This window comes from Pristiophorus japonicus, chromosome 18, assembly GCF_044704955.1.
Source record: "Pristiophorus japonicus isolate sPriJap1 chromosome 18, sPriJap1.hap1, whole genome shotgun sequence".
In the NCBI taxonomy this organism is placed as follows: Eukaryota; Metazoa; Chordata; class Chondrichthyes; family Pristiophoridae; genus Pristiophorus; species Pristiophorus japonicus.
The window spans coordinates 5221312-5236480 of NC_091994.1; the positions used below are offsets into that span (position 1 = coordinate 5221312).

At 52.5% G+C, this 15169-nt stretch overlaps 1 protein-coding gene across 1 annotated transcript in view; it reads right to left on the reverse strand.

Moving 5' to 3' along the window:
* The window catches only part of LOC139229375 (unconventional myosin-IXb-like), a 91089-nt gene that overhangs the window by 74555 nt on the left and 1365 nt on the right, over window positions 1-15169 (reverse strand). The window lies entirely within an intron of this gene.

Consider the following 15169-nt stretch of genomic DNA (forward strand, 5'->3'; position numbering starts at 1 on the left):
GGTGTGTGTTGCAGCATGTGAATGCCAATGGTCAGTTACAGCCGGTAGCTTATGCCTCCAGAAGTCTGTCCCAGGCAGAAAGGGGCTACGGGATGGACGAGGAAGCGCTAGCATGTGTATATGCAGTAAAAAAAAATGCACCAGTGCCTGTTTGGCAGGAAATTTGAGCTGGAGACAGGCCACAAACCCCGAACGTCCCTTTTGGCCGACAACAAGGCCATAAATGCAAATGCGTCGACCCGCATACAGAGGTGGGCACTCACGTTAGCCGCCTATGACTACACAATTCGGCACAGACCAGGCACTGAAAACTGCGCCGATGCGCTCAGCAGGCTCCCATTAGCCACTACTGAGGGGGCAGCTGAGCATGATGCTGAAATGGTCATGGCTGTTGAAGCTTTCGAAAGCGAAGACTCACCTGTGACAGCCCGTCAGATTAAAGTCTGGACAAATAGAGACCCGCTACTGTCTTTAGTTAAGAAATGTGTCCTGAATGGGGACTGGGCAGCCAGATACGGGGCATGCCCTGAGGAGTTTAAACCGTTTCATAGGCGCAAGGATGAACTCTCGATTCAGGCCGATTGCCTACTGTGGGGAAACCGCGTAGTCATGCCCCAGATGGGCAGAGAGGTGTTTATCAGAGAACTCCACAATGAGCACCCGGGCATCGTCATGATGAAGGCAATTGCCAGGTCACACGTTTGATGGCCAGGGATAGATGCAGACCTGGAACTTTGTGTTCGCAGGTGCAACACGTGTGCTCAGCTGGACAATGCGCCCAGGGAAGCCCCCCTTAGCCCCTGGTCCTGGCCCGCCAAGCCTTGGTCACGCATCCATGTGGACTACACAGGTCCTTTCATGGGGAAAATGTTTTTGGTTGTAGTAGGCGCCTACTCCAAATGGATTGAGTGTGCCATTTTAAATTCAAGCACATCCTCTGCCACAGTAGAAAGTCTACGGGCAATGTTCGCTGCCCATGGTCTACCAGATGTCTTGGTCAGCGACAATGGCCCGTGCTTCATAAGCACTGAATTCCAGGACTTCGTGGCAGGCAATGGAATTAACCATGACAGAACAGCACCGTTCAAGCCGGCCTCAAACAGCCAGGCGGAACGAGCAGTGCAGATAATCAAACAGGGGATGCTCAGAATCCAATGGGGTTCCCTACAAAGCCGCTTATCACGCCTCCTGTTGGCCAATAGATCCCGACCACACTCGCTCACAGGGGTTCCACCCGCAGAGCTGCTAATGAAAAGGGCGCTCAAAACCAGGTTATCCCTTATACACCCCACCATGAAAGAAATTGTTGAGAGCAGACATCAGTCACAATGTGACTACCATGACAGGAATGCGAGGGCGCGATGTATTGATGTCAATGACCCTGTTTTTGTCCTTAATTACGCTGCAGGGCCCAAATGGCTTGCAGGCACTGTGATTGTCAAAGAGGGGAATAGGGTTTTGGTAGTTAAACTTACCAATGGACAAATCTGCCGCAAACACGTGGATCAAACTAAAAGGAGGTTCAGCAACCCCATAGAAGAAGCAGAGGAAGAACACAATGTAGAGTTTACTGCACCACAGGTGACCGAACACCGGAACCAAGTGGAGAGTGCCCAGTCACTGTGGGCAGTCCGGACAGGCCTGAGGCACCACAAACAGCAGACACTCAGGCCAGCGCCCAACAACCAGAGCCTCAACTCAGGCGCTCTACAAGGGAGCGTAAACCACCAGAGAGACTTAACCTGTGATCCCAATAAGACTTTGGAGGGGGTGCGGTGAGGGGAGGCGGGGAGGTGATGTCGTGTATTCAACTATCATTGTAATCCATGTATAAGCTGACCTAAGTTGTACACCTTGAGAACATTGACCACAAGGGGGTGAACTTGTGGGAGACACTCCTAACCTGGAGTTTCAGGTATAAAAGGGGAAGCTCCATCCACCTTCATCACTTTGAGGTCTTGGTAATAAAGGTAACTGGTCACAGAGTGACCTTCTCTCAAGTATGGGCCTCGTGTGCATTTATACTGTATAGTAAGGACATATCAACTGGGGTACAGTATTGGTGGGGACAGGTCTGTCACTGTATAACACTGGGATACAGTACTGGTGGGTACAGGTCTGTCACTGTATAACACTGGGGTACAGTACTGGTGGGTACAGGTCTGTCACTGTATAACACTGGGGTACAGTACCGGTGGGTACAGGTCTGTCACTGTATAACACTGGGGTATAGTACTGGTGGGTACAGGTCTGTCACTGTACAACACTGGGGTACAGTATTGGTGGGTACAGGTCTGTCACTGTATAACACTGGGGTACAGTACCGGTGGGTACAGGTCTGTCACTGTATAACACTGGGGTACAGTACTGGTGGGTACAAGTCTGTCACTGTATAACACTGGGGTACAGGTCTGTCACTGTATAACACTGGGGTACAGTACTGGTGGGTACAAGTCTGTCACTGTATAACACTGGGGTACAGGTCTGTCACTGTATAACACTGGGGTACAGTACTGGTCTGTCACTGTATAACACTGGGGTACTGTACCGGTGGGTACAGGTCTGTCACTGTATAACACTGGGGTACAGGTCAGCCCTTGCCCAGCAACTCGCACTGGGCAATGCCTGCACTTGGGCCTGGATGTGAAGCCCCCACCATTGGTCAATCTGCTGGTGCCCCTGGAACAGGAGCCCAGTGAGAGTCGACATCTCATGGAAAGGGTGGGGGGGGGGGGAAAGTGAAGCGTTGCACAGGAAGCCGTACAGGAGGAGGAGGATGGGGCTGCACAGACATTCATCCCCCGCTCGGCACGGAAAGCACCGGTTTTGGAAGTTAGTTCCGGATCGGAGTCCAAGCATTCCTTCGTTGAGCTCAGTCATTGAATGCAGGAAATTGGCTGCTCCCAGTAAACATTACTCAATCCTTCGCAACTCCCTGAACACTCGGCTCCAACCTACCTCGGGCTGTTTCCAAACACTTTCATGTCCCTGCAAGCAGACAGAATCTTCGGAGCCTGGCCAAGATTTAAACGCCAATGAGAAGGCAAATGTTGCAGCTCAGACCCTCACTGGGACTTCTTACTCTGAAACTGCAGCCTTCGCCTGTCAAGCAGTCACTGGGTCGGCCATTCAGCTCCCCTCCTCCTCGCGACTGCCAATTAACCCACAACCTGGGGAAAATGCCTCAGAAGTAACGCAAAGCTCCGATATTCCGCAGCCACAACCCGAGGGGTACGGAGGGCAGAGCTGTTCCAACACAGCTCCACTCCAACATGTAGCAACCAGTTTATTAACACAGGTTCCCATGTGTGCAGCCGCCTGCCCACCTGTGTAACCTCGAACTGAAACCGAAGAATTCAACAAACCTCCCCTCCCCCACCTCCAGCCCAATTCTCTCCAGAAGGTGAGGACTCTCCTTGGGGGTACGGAACCACACCCTAAACTCCCATCCTGGAGAGGACAGTGGCCAGAATGGTCCCAGGGATGAGGGACTTCAGTTATGGGGAGAGACTGGAGAAGCTGGGGTTGTTCTCCTTAGAGCAGAGAAGGTTAAGGGGAGATTTGATTGAGGTGTTCAAAATCATGAGGGGTTTTGATAGAGTGGACAAGGAGAAACTGTTTCCTTTGGCAGGAGTATTGACCGCAAGTGCTTTGGGACAAACTGAGGTCATGAAAGGCGCTATATAAATGCAATTATCACTTCCATTCTAGATAAACGCCACACAGGACTGTCGCTGCTTTAAAAAGATTTGTTCTGGGGAAGTGGGCATCGCTGGCAAGGCCGGCATTTATTGCCCATCCCACGTTGCCCCGAGGAGATGGTGGGCTGCCTTGCTGAATGGCTGGGAGCGGGTTTGATGCAACTGAAACTTGAGGATCAAGAGTCAACCATGTCGGCGTGGGACTGGAGTCACAAATAGGCCCAGATCGGGTAAGGACGGAAAGTTTCCTTCCCCAAAAGGACATTACTGGGCCAGTTGGGTTTTTACGACAATCAATCCGACAGCTTCATGCTCACTTACTGATCCTGGCTTTATTTTTGTTTCCAGATTTTTAAGGTGAAGTCAAATCCTCAGGTTTTAAGGAGTGTCTTATAGGAGGAGTGTGTGTGCCGGAAAGGTTTAGGGAGGGGTATTCCAGAGCTTAGGGGCGGGCAGCTGAAGGTATGGCTGCCAATAGTGGAGCGATAGAAATCGGGGATGGACAAGAGGCCAGAACTGGAGGAGTGCGGAGATCTCGGAGGGTTGGAGGAGGTTACAGAGATAGGGAGGGGTGTAGGGGCCGGAGTGGGTTACAGAGATAGGAAAGGGTGTAGGGGCCGGAGTGGGTTACAGAGATAGGGAGGGGTGTAGGGGGTTACAGAGATAGGGAGGGGTATAGGGGCTGGAGGAGGTTACAGAGATAGGGAGGGGTGTAGGAGGTTACAGAGATAGGGAGGGGTGTAGGGGCTGGAGGAGGTTATAGAGATAGGGAGGGGTGTTGGGGCTGGAGGAGGTTACAGAGATAGGGAGGGGTGTAGGGGCTGGAGGAGGTTACAGAGATAGGGAGGGGTGTAGGGGCTGGAGGAGGTTACAGAGATAGGGAGGAGTGTAGGGGCTGGAGGAGGTTACAGAGATAGGGAGGAGTGTAGGGGCTGGAGGAGGTTACAGAGATAGGGAGGAGTGTAGGGGCTGGAGGGGGTTACAGAGATAGGGAGGAGTGTAGGGGCTGGAGGGGGTTACAGAGATAGGGAGGGGTGTAGGGGCTGGATAGGGTTACAGAGATAGGGAGGGGTGTAGGGGCTGGATAGGGTTACAGAGATAGGGAGGGGTGTAGGGGCTGGATAGGGTTACAGAGATAGGGAGGGGTGTAGGGGCTGGATAGGGTTACAGAGATAGGGAGGGGTGTAGGGGCTGGATAGGGTTACAGAGATAGGGAGGGGTGTAGGGGCTGGATAGGGTTACAGAGATAGGGAGGGGTGTAGGGGCTGGAGAGGGTTACAGAATAGGGAGGAGTGTAGGGGCTGGAGGGGGTTACAGAGATAGGGAGGGGTGTAGGGGCTGGAGGGGGTGTAGGGGCTGGAGGGGGTTACAGAGATAGGGAGGGGTATAGTGGCTGGAGGGGGTGTAGGGGCTGGAGGGGGTTACAGAGATAGGGAGGGGTGTAGTGGCTGGAGGGGGTGTAGGGGCTGGAGGGGGTTACAGAGATAGGGAGGGGTGTAGGGGCTGGAGGGGGTGTAGGGGCTGGATAGGGTTATAGAGATAGGGAGGGGTGTAGGGGCTGGAGAGGGTTACAGAATAGGGAGGAGTGTTGGGGCTGGAGGAGGTTACAGAGATAGGGAGGGGTGTAGGGGCTGGAGAGGGTTACAGAATAGGGAGGGGTGTAGGGGCTGGAGAGGGTTACAGAATAGGGAGGGGTGTAGGGGCTAGAGGGGGTGTAGGGGCTGGAGAGGGTTACAGAATAGGGAGGAGTGTTGGGGCTGGAGGAGGTTACAGAATAGGGAGGAGTGTTGGGGCTGGATAGGGTTATAGAGATAGGGAGGGGTGTAGGGGCTGGAGAGGGTTACAGAATAGGGAGGAGTGTAGGGGCTGGAGGGGGTTACAGAGATAGGGAGGTGTAGGGGCTGGATAGGGTTACAGAGATAGGGAGGGGTGTAGGGGCTGGAGGGGGTTACAGAGATAGGGAGGGGTGTAGGGGCTGGAGGGGGTTACAGAGATAGGGAGGGGTGTAGGGGCTGGAGGGGGTTACAGAGATAGGGAGGGGTGTAGGGGCTGGAGAGGGTTACAGAATAGGGAGGAGTGTAGGGGCTGGAGGGGGTTACAGAGATAGGGAGGGGTGTAGGGGCTGGAGGGGGTTACAGAGATAGGGAGGACCTGATTAAATCACTGTTCCCAAAAAGCTTGAGTTGCTGATACCAACGGATCTTGTTCAGCTTCAGGATTTCTCCGGCAATGAGGCAAGAGCTGTAGCCATGCTCCGAGCCGGTGTATCTGGGCCAGGGCAGGGAGTGAGGTTAATCTCAATGCACAAAATGATTCATGCCCCACTTGGCGCTTCTATCAGATGTGCAGCAGTATCCTGTTTCAATCCTATCCTTCAGTCTGTGGTCTCACTCAGTATCTACCGATTGCACCAAGGCCTCGAGGCTCATCTCTCATCTGCTCCCACTGTCTGCAAGAGCTGCCGAATGGAACATCGCTCCCCTCATCCCATCCCATCACCGCTCCCCTCCCTACCCCTCCCTCCTCCCACTACTCCCTCTCCACACCCCTCCCATCCCCCCACACCTCACCCACTATTCCCCTTCCCTCTCCCCATCCCCCCACACCACACCCCTCACCCACTCCCCCGCTCCCCAATCCCCCCTCCGCTCCCCTCTCTCTCCCATCCCCTCCACTACTCCCCCTCCACCCCACCTACTCCTTCCGCTCCCCTCATCCCTCCCCCCACTATTCCCTCTCACCACCCCTACCCTCGACCCCCCCCCCCAACCCCCCACACCCAAGCATTATGGAGCGAGAAGGGAGAACTGAGGGAAATCCTTATTAGTCAGGAAATGGTGTTGGAGAAATTGAAGGGACTGAAGACGGATAAACCCCCGGGGCCTGATAGTCTGCATCCCAGAGTACTTAAGGAAGTGGCCCTGGAAATAGTAGATTCATTAGTGGTCATTTTCCAACACTCCACGGACTCTGGATCAGTCCCTATGGATTGAAGGGTAGCTAATGTAACCCCACTTTTTAAAAAAGGAGGGAGAAAGAAAACAGGGAATTATAGACCGGTTAGCCCGACATCGGTAGTGGGGAAAATGCTGGAATCAATTATTAAAGATATAATAGCAGCGCAATTGGAAAGCAGTGACAGGATCGGTCCAAGATTTATGAAAGGGAAATCATGCTTGACAAATCTTCTAGAATTTTTTGAAGATGTAACTGGTAGAGTGGATAAGGGAGAACCAGTGGATGTGGTGTATTTGGACTTTCAAAAGGCTTTTGAAAAGGTCCCACACAGGAGATTGGTGTGCAAAATTAAGGCACATAGTGTTGGGGGTAATGTACTGACGTGGATAGAGAAATGGTTGGCAGGCAGGAAGCAAAGAGTGGGAATAAACGGGTCCTTTTCAGAATGGCAGGCAGTGACTAGTGGGGTGCCACAGGGTTCAGTGCTGGGATCCCAGCTATTTACAATATACATTAATGGTTTAGACAAAGGAATTGAATGTAATATCTCCAAGTTTGCAGATGACACTAAGCTGGGTGGCAGGGCGAGCTGTGAGGAGGATGCTAAGAGGCTGCAGGGTGACTTGGACAGGTTAGGTGAGTGGGCAAATGCATGGCAGATGCAGTATAATGTGGATAAATGTGAGGTTATCCACTTGGGGGGCAAAAACAGGAAGGCAGATTATCTGACTCGTGACAGATTAGTAAAAGGGGAGGTGCAACGAGACCTGGGTGTCATGGTACATTAATCATTGAAGGTAGGCATGCAGGTACAGCAGGCAGTAAAGAAAGCAAATGGCATGCTGGCCTTCATAGCGAGGGATTTGCGTATAGGAGCAGGGAGGTCTTACTGCAGTTGTACAGGGCCTTGGTGAGACCACACCTTGAGTATTGTGTGCAGTTTTGGTCTCCTAATCTGAGGAAGGATCATGCTTGCTGTTGAGGGAGTGCAGCGAAAGTTCACCAGACTGATTCCCGGGATGGTAGGACTGCCATATGAGGAAAGACTAGATTGACTAGGCTTATACTCACTGGAATTTAGAAGAATGAGAGGGGATCTCATAGAAACATATAAAATTCTGGACAGGTTAGATGCAGGAAGAATGTTCCCGATGTTGGGGAAGTCCAGAACCAGGGGTCACAGTCTAAGTATAAGGGGTAAGCCATTTAGGACCAAGATGAGGAGAAACTTCTTCACCCAGAGAGTGGCGAACCTGTGGAATTCTCTACCACAGAAAGTTGTTGAGGCCAGTTTGTTGGATATATTCAAAAGGGAGTTAGATGTGGCCCTTACAGCTAAAGGGATCAAGGGGTATGGAGAGAAGGCAAGGGTGGAGTACTGAGGTGAATGATCAGCCATGATCATATTGAATGGTGGTGCAGGCTCGAAGGGCCGAATGGCCTACTCCTGCACCTATTTTCTATCTTTCGATGTTTCTATCCCTTTCGTGGGCTGATTCTATCCATGTTAGTTAAAAAGACTTGCATTTCTATAGCGCCTTTCGCAACCTCAGGACGTTCTAAAGCGCTTTACAGCCAATGAATTAATGTTTGAAGTGTAGTCACTGTTGCAATGTAGGAAACGCAGCAGCCAATTTGTGCACAGCAAGCTCCCACAAACAACAATTTGATAAAACTAAAACTAAATCTAATTAAATACATTAGAGATGGCAGGACAGGCGATGTGTCTCTGCTGCATGTGGGAGCTGGGTGACCCCAATGAGGTCCATCGCGACCACATCTGCAGCTGGAGGAACTTCGGCTCCGTGTTGACGAGCTGGAGTCCGAGCTGCGGACACTACGACACATCAGGGAGGGGGAGGGTCACCTCGACGCAGCGATCCAGGAGCTGGTCATACCAATTAGAGTAATGAATTCAAATTCGATCCGTGGTCAGGGACAGGAGAGTGTGACGACGAGTGAGGCAGGTATGCGGATCCAGGATGGAGTGATGGAGGAGCCTCAGCCCTTGCTCTTGTCCAACAGGTTCGAGGTTCTTGTTCCCTGTGTGGACGAGAGCAGGGACTGCAGGGAGGATGAGCAAACTGACCACAGCACCGTGGTACAGGGGGCCATTCACGTGGGGGAAGTACAAAGAAATGTTGTAGTGGTAGGGGACAGTATCATTAGGGGAATAGATCCGGTTCTCTGCAGCCGAGAGCGTGAGTCCCGAAGGCTGTGTTGCCTGCCCGGTGCCAGGGTTAAGGACATCTCCTCTGGGCTGGAGAGGAACTTGGAGTGGGAGGGGGAAGATCCAGTTGTCGTGGTCCATGTGGGTACCAACGACATAGATAGAACAAAGAAAGAGGTTCTGCTGAGGGAGTGTGAGTAGCTAGGGGCCAAATTAAAAAGCAGAACCACAAAGGTAATAATCTCTGGATTACTACCTGAGCCACGAACAGATTTGCTTGGGGTAAATAAGATCAGAAGTTAAACACGTGGCTCAAAGATTGGTGTGGGAGAAATGGGTTTTGGTTCCTGGGACACTGGAAGGGAGCTGTTCCATTCAGACGGGCTCCACTTAGACCGTGCTGGGACTAGGGTCCTGGCGAATTGAAGAATTAGAGAGGGCTTTAAACTAATTAGTGGGGGGCAGGATTCAGGCAAGTGAAAATTTAAAAAGTCAAAGAATAAGGAGACGGCAAAAGAGCAGGGTAGCACTGGGGGAATGAAAACCAGAGCTTGTCAGGAAGGGACAGAATGTATAAAGATAAAAGTGAATCAGAAAGTGGGGTGAAAGCAGGAAAAAATGGTAAAAAAACAGATTTAAAAGCTCTTTATCTGAATGCACGCAGCAATTGTGAGAAAATAGATGAGTTGATGGCACAAGTAGATACAAATGGGTATGATCTGATAGCCATTACAGAGATGTGGTTGCAAGGTGACCAGGGCTGGGATCTAACTATTCAGGGGTATTTGACAATTCAGAACGACAGAAAAAGGTAAAGGAGGTGGGGTAGCTGTGTTAATAAGGATGAGATTAATGTGTTAGTGAGGAACGATATTGGCTCAGATGATCAAGATGGTGAATCAGTTTGGGTGGAGATAAGGAATAATAAGGGGAAAAAGTCACTGGTGGGTGCAGTCTATAGGCCCCCTAACAGTAGCTGCACTGTTGGACAAAGTATACATCAAAAATAATGGAGGCTTGTAAAAAAGGAACGGCAATAATCATGGGTGATTTTAGCCTTCATATTGATTGGACAAAGCAAATTGCCCAGGGTAGCCTTGAGGAGGAGTTCATAGAATGTATCTGGGATAGTTTCCTTGAACAGTATGTTACGGAACCAACCAGGGAGCAGGCTATCTTAGATCTGGTACTGTGTAATGAGACAGGATTAGTAAAGGATCCTCTAGGAATGAGTGACCATAGCAAATTCAGCTGGAGGGTGAGAAAGATCTTTCATAACTCGCAACAAAAATATATCCCAATGAGAAGGAAAGACTAAGAGAAGGGATAACCATCCGTGGCTAACTAAGGAAATAAGGGATGGTATAAAATTGATAAAGGCATACAAAGTGGCCAAGACTAGTGAGAGGCCAGAGGATTGGGAAACTTTTAAAAGCCAACAAAGAACGACTAAAAAAAATGATAGAGAGGGAAGATAGATTAAGAAAGTAAACTAGCACGAAATATAAAAACAGATGGTAAGAGTTTCTACAGGTACATAAAAAGGAAAAGAGTGGCTAAAGTAAATGTCAGTCCCCTAGAGGATGAGACTGGGAATTAATAATGGGGAACAGGGAAATGGCAGAGACGTTGAACAAATACTTTGTATCGGTCTTAACGGTAGAAGACACTAAAAATCCCAATAGTGGATAATCAAGGGGCTATATAGGGAGGGAGGAACTTTATACAATTATCACTAATGAAGTAGTACTAGGTAAAATAATGGGACTAAAGGCGGACAAGTCCTCTGAACCCGACGGCTTATATCCTAGGGCCTTAAAATAAGTTGCTGCAGAGATAGTGGATGCATTGGTTGTAATTTACCAAAATTCCCTGGATTCTGGGGAGGTCCCAGCGGATTGGAAAACTGCAAATGTAACACTCCTATTTAAAAAAGGAGGCAGACAGAAAGCAGGAAACTATAGACCAGTTAGCCTAACATCTGTCATTGGGAAAATGCTGGAGTCCATTATTAAGGAAGCAGTAGCAGGACATTTGGAAAAGCATAATTCAATGAAGCAGAGTCAGCATGGTTTTATGAAAGGGAAATCATGTTTGACAAATTTGCTGGAGTTCTTTGAGGATGTAACGAGCAGGGTGGATAAGGGGGAACCAGTGGATGTGGTGTATTTGGATTTCCAGAAGGCATTTGATAAGATGCCACATAAAAGGTTACTGCACAAGATAAAAGTTCACTGATGTTACAAAGATTGGTGGGAAAGCAAATTGTGAAGGGGACATAAAAAATCAGCAAAGGGATATAGACAGGCTAAGTGAATTGGCAAAAATTTGGCAGATGAAGTATAATGTGGGAAAATGTGAGGTGATCCACTTTGACAGAAAAAAATAGAAAAGCAAGTTTTCATTTAAATGGAGTCAATTTGCAAAGTGCTGCAGTACAGAGACCTGGAGGTCCTTGTGCATGAAACACAAACAGTTAGTATGCAGGTACAGCAAGTGATCAGGAAGGCAAATGGAATGTTGGCCTTTATTGCAAGGGGGATGGAATATAAAAGCAGAGAAGTCCTGCTACAACTGTACAGGGTATTGATGAGGCCACACCTGGAGTACTGCGTACAGTTTTGGTCTCCTTATTTAAGGAAGGATATACTTGCATTGGAGAAGGTTCACTGGGTTGATTCCAGAGGTGAGGGGATTGACTTATGAAGATAGGTTGAGCCTATACACATTGGAGATCAAAGAATGAGGTGTGATCTTATCGAAATGCTACAGTCGACCTCAGCAGCCTTGGGCTGGGGAAAGGGATCAGCGTGAATTCTTGCTCCCGATCACCACACTGACTGCAGCTGGAGCGTAGACCCCATGTGACGTCAGGGTCATGTGGGCTGTGAACAGGAGGGGGCTTTGTATCTTCATCACCCAAACTGCCTATTTCCACCTCCGTAACATCGCCCGTCTCCGCCCATCCGCTGCTGAAACCCTCGTCCATGCCTTTGACACCTCCAGACTCAATGATTCCTGGCTGGCCTCTCCCCTTCCACCCACCATAAACTTCAGCTCATCCAAAACTCTGCTGCCCCATGTCCTAACACACACCACGTTCAAATCACTGACCTTCATTGGCTCCCGGTCCAGCAACACCTTGAATTTAAAATTTCCATTATTGTACTTAAATCCCTTCATTGTCTCGCCCCTCCCTACCTCTGCAATCCCTGCGATCTCTGCGCTCCTCCAATTCTGGCCTCTTGCGCATCCCCTGATTTTAACCAGTCCTTCATCGGCAGCCGGGCCTTCAGCTGCCTGGGCCCCAAGCTCTGGGATTCTCTCCCTAAACCTCTCCGCCTCTCTCTCTCCCTCCTTCAAGACCCTGCTTAAACCTATCACTTTGGCCAAGCTTTTGGTCACCTGTCCCAATAGCTCCTGCTTGGCCTCTTGGCCTTTATTGCAAAGGGGATGGAGTATAAAAGCAGGGAAGTCTTGCTCCTGTTATACAGGGTATTGGTGAGGCCACACCTGGAATACTGCGCGCAGTTTTGGTTTCCATATTTACGAAAGGACATACTTGCTTTGGAGGCAGTTCAGAGAAGGTTCACTCGGTTGATTCCGGAGATGAGGGAGTTGACTTATGAGGAAAGGCTGAGTAGGTTGGGCCTCTACTCATTGGAATTCAGAAGAATGAGAGGTGATCTTATTGAAACATAAAAGATTATGAGGGGGCTTGACAAGGTGGATGCAGAGAGGATGTTTCCACTGATGGGGGAGACTAGAACTCGGGGGCATGATCTTAGAATAAGGGGCCGCCCATTCAAACTGAGATGAGGAGAAATTTCTTCTCAGAGGGTTGTAAATCTGTGGAATTCTCTGCCTCGGAGAGCTGTGGAAGCTGGGACATTGAATAAATTTAAGATAGAAATAGACAGTTTCTTAAACGATAAGGGGATAAGGGATTATGGGGAGCGGGCGGGGAAGTGGAGCTGAGTCCATGATCAGATCAGCCATGATCGTATTGAATGGCGGAGCAGGCTCGAGGGGCCGTATGGCCGACTCCTGCTCCTATTTCTTATGTTCTTATGCTTACGTCTCTGTGAACAATGTCTTTTGTTAAAAACACTGTACAAACACAACTTGGTGTTGAAGAAAGTGTTTTTAAAATAAAAGCTCGCTCCAAACACAACTCAAGTTTGGAAGGGGGAGTGGGCAGGAAATCAACACCCGGCTGGAAATACTCTCCGCGTCAAATCTCACAGCCGTTCCACCCGACTGAAATCCCAGTTACAACTCACTAATCCTAGCGATAGCTGGGGGTTGGAGGGGGAGAAGATGGAAATCACTCCCCAAGCCCCCCCACCCTCCCACAACCCCCACCACCCTCCCACAACCCCCACCAGCTTATCAGCCCCCCCACCGCCCGGTTAAGATGGTAATGAGTTTCTATGAGGTCCCCTCTCATTCTTCTGAACTCCAGTGAATACAAGCCCAGTTGACCCAGTCTTTCTTGATATGTCAGTCCCACCATCCCAGGAATCAGTCTGGTGAACCTTCGCTGCACTCCCTCAATAGCAAGAATATCCTTCCTCAGGTTAGGAGACCAAAACTGTACACAATACTCCAGGTGTGGCCTCACCAAGGCCCTGTACAACTGTAGCAACACCTCCCTGCCCCTGTACTCAAATCCCCTTGCTATGAAGGCCAACATGCCATTTGCTTTCTTAACCGCCTGCTGTACCTGCATGCCAACCTTCAATGACTGATGTACCATCACACCCAGGTCTCGTTGCACTTCCCCTTTTCCTAATCCGTCACCATTCAGATAATAGTCTGTCTCTCTGTTTTTACCACCAAAGTGGATAACCTCACATTTATCCACATTATACTTCATCTGTCATGCATTTGCCCACTCACCTAACCTATCCAAGGGGGGGGGACAGGGGAGGAGCGGGACTGGGGGGGGGGAGGAGTGGGGGGGAGAGTGGGACGGGGGGGGGGGGGGAAAGAGAGTGGGACGGGGGGGGGGGGGGGAAGAGTGGGACGGGGGGGGGGGGGAAGAGTGGGACGGGGGGGGGGGGGGAAGAGTGGGACGGGGGGGGGGGGGGGAAGAGTGGGACGGGGGGGGGGGGGGGGGAAGAGTGGGACGGGGGGGGGGGGGGGGGAAGAGTGGGACGGGGGGGGGGGGGGGGGAAGAGTGGGACGGGACGGGGGGGGGGGGGGGAAGTGGGGGGGGGGGGGGGAGAGTGGGACGGGGGGGGGGGGGGGAAGAGTGGGACGGGACGGGGGGGGGGGGGGGAAGTGGGGGGGGGGGGGGGAGAGTGGGACGGGGGGGGGAGAAGAGTGGGACGGGGGGGGGGGGGAGAAGAGTGGGACGGGGGGGGGGGGGGGAGAAGAGTGGGACGGGGGGGGGGGGGGAGAAGAGTGGGACGGGGGGGGGGGGGGAGAAGAGTGGGACGGGGGGGGGGGGGGAGAAGAGTGGGACGGGGGGGGGGGGGGGAGAAGAGTGGGACGGGGGGGGGGGGGAGAAGAGTGGGACGGGGGGGGGGGGGAGAAGAGTGGGACGGGGGGGGGAGGGAGAAGAGTGGGACGGGGGGGGGGGAGAAGAGTGGGACGGGGGGGGGGGGGGAGAAGAGTGGGACGGGGGGGGGGGGGGAGAAGAGTGGGACGGGGGGGGGGGGGAGAAGAGTGGGACGGGGGGGGGGGGGGGGGAGAAGAGTGGGACGGGGGGGGGGGGGGAGAAGAGTGGGACGGGGGGGGGGGGGAGAAGAGTGGGACGGGGGGGGGGGAGAAGAGTGGGACGGGGGGGGGGGAGAAGAGTGGGACGGGGGGGGAGAAGAGTGGGACGGGGGGGGAGAGAGGGGGGAGAAGAGTGGGACGGGGGGGGGGGAGAAGAGTGGGACGGGGGGGGGGAGAAGAGTGGGACGGGGGGGGGGGAGAAGAGTGGGACGGGGGGGGGGGGAGAAGAGTGGGACGGGGGGGGGGGGGGGAGAAGAGTGGGACGGGGGGGGGGGGGAGAAGAGTGGGACGGGGGGGGGGGGAGAAGAGTGGGACGGGGGGGGGGGGAGAAGAGTGGGACGGGGGGGGGGGGAGAAGAGTGGGACGGGGGGGGGGGGAGAAGAGTGGGACGGGGGGGGGGGGAGAAGAGTGGGACGGGGGGGGGGGGAGAAGAGTGGGACGGGGGGGGGGGGGAGAAGAGTGGGACGGGGGGGGGGGGAGAAGAGTGGGACGGGGGGGGGGGGGGAGAAGAGTGGGACGGGGGGGGGGGGGAGAAGAGTGGGACGGGGGGGGGGGAGAAGAGTGGGACGGGGGGGGGGGGGGGGAGAGTGGGACGGGGGGGGGGGGGGAGAGTGGG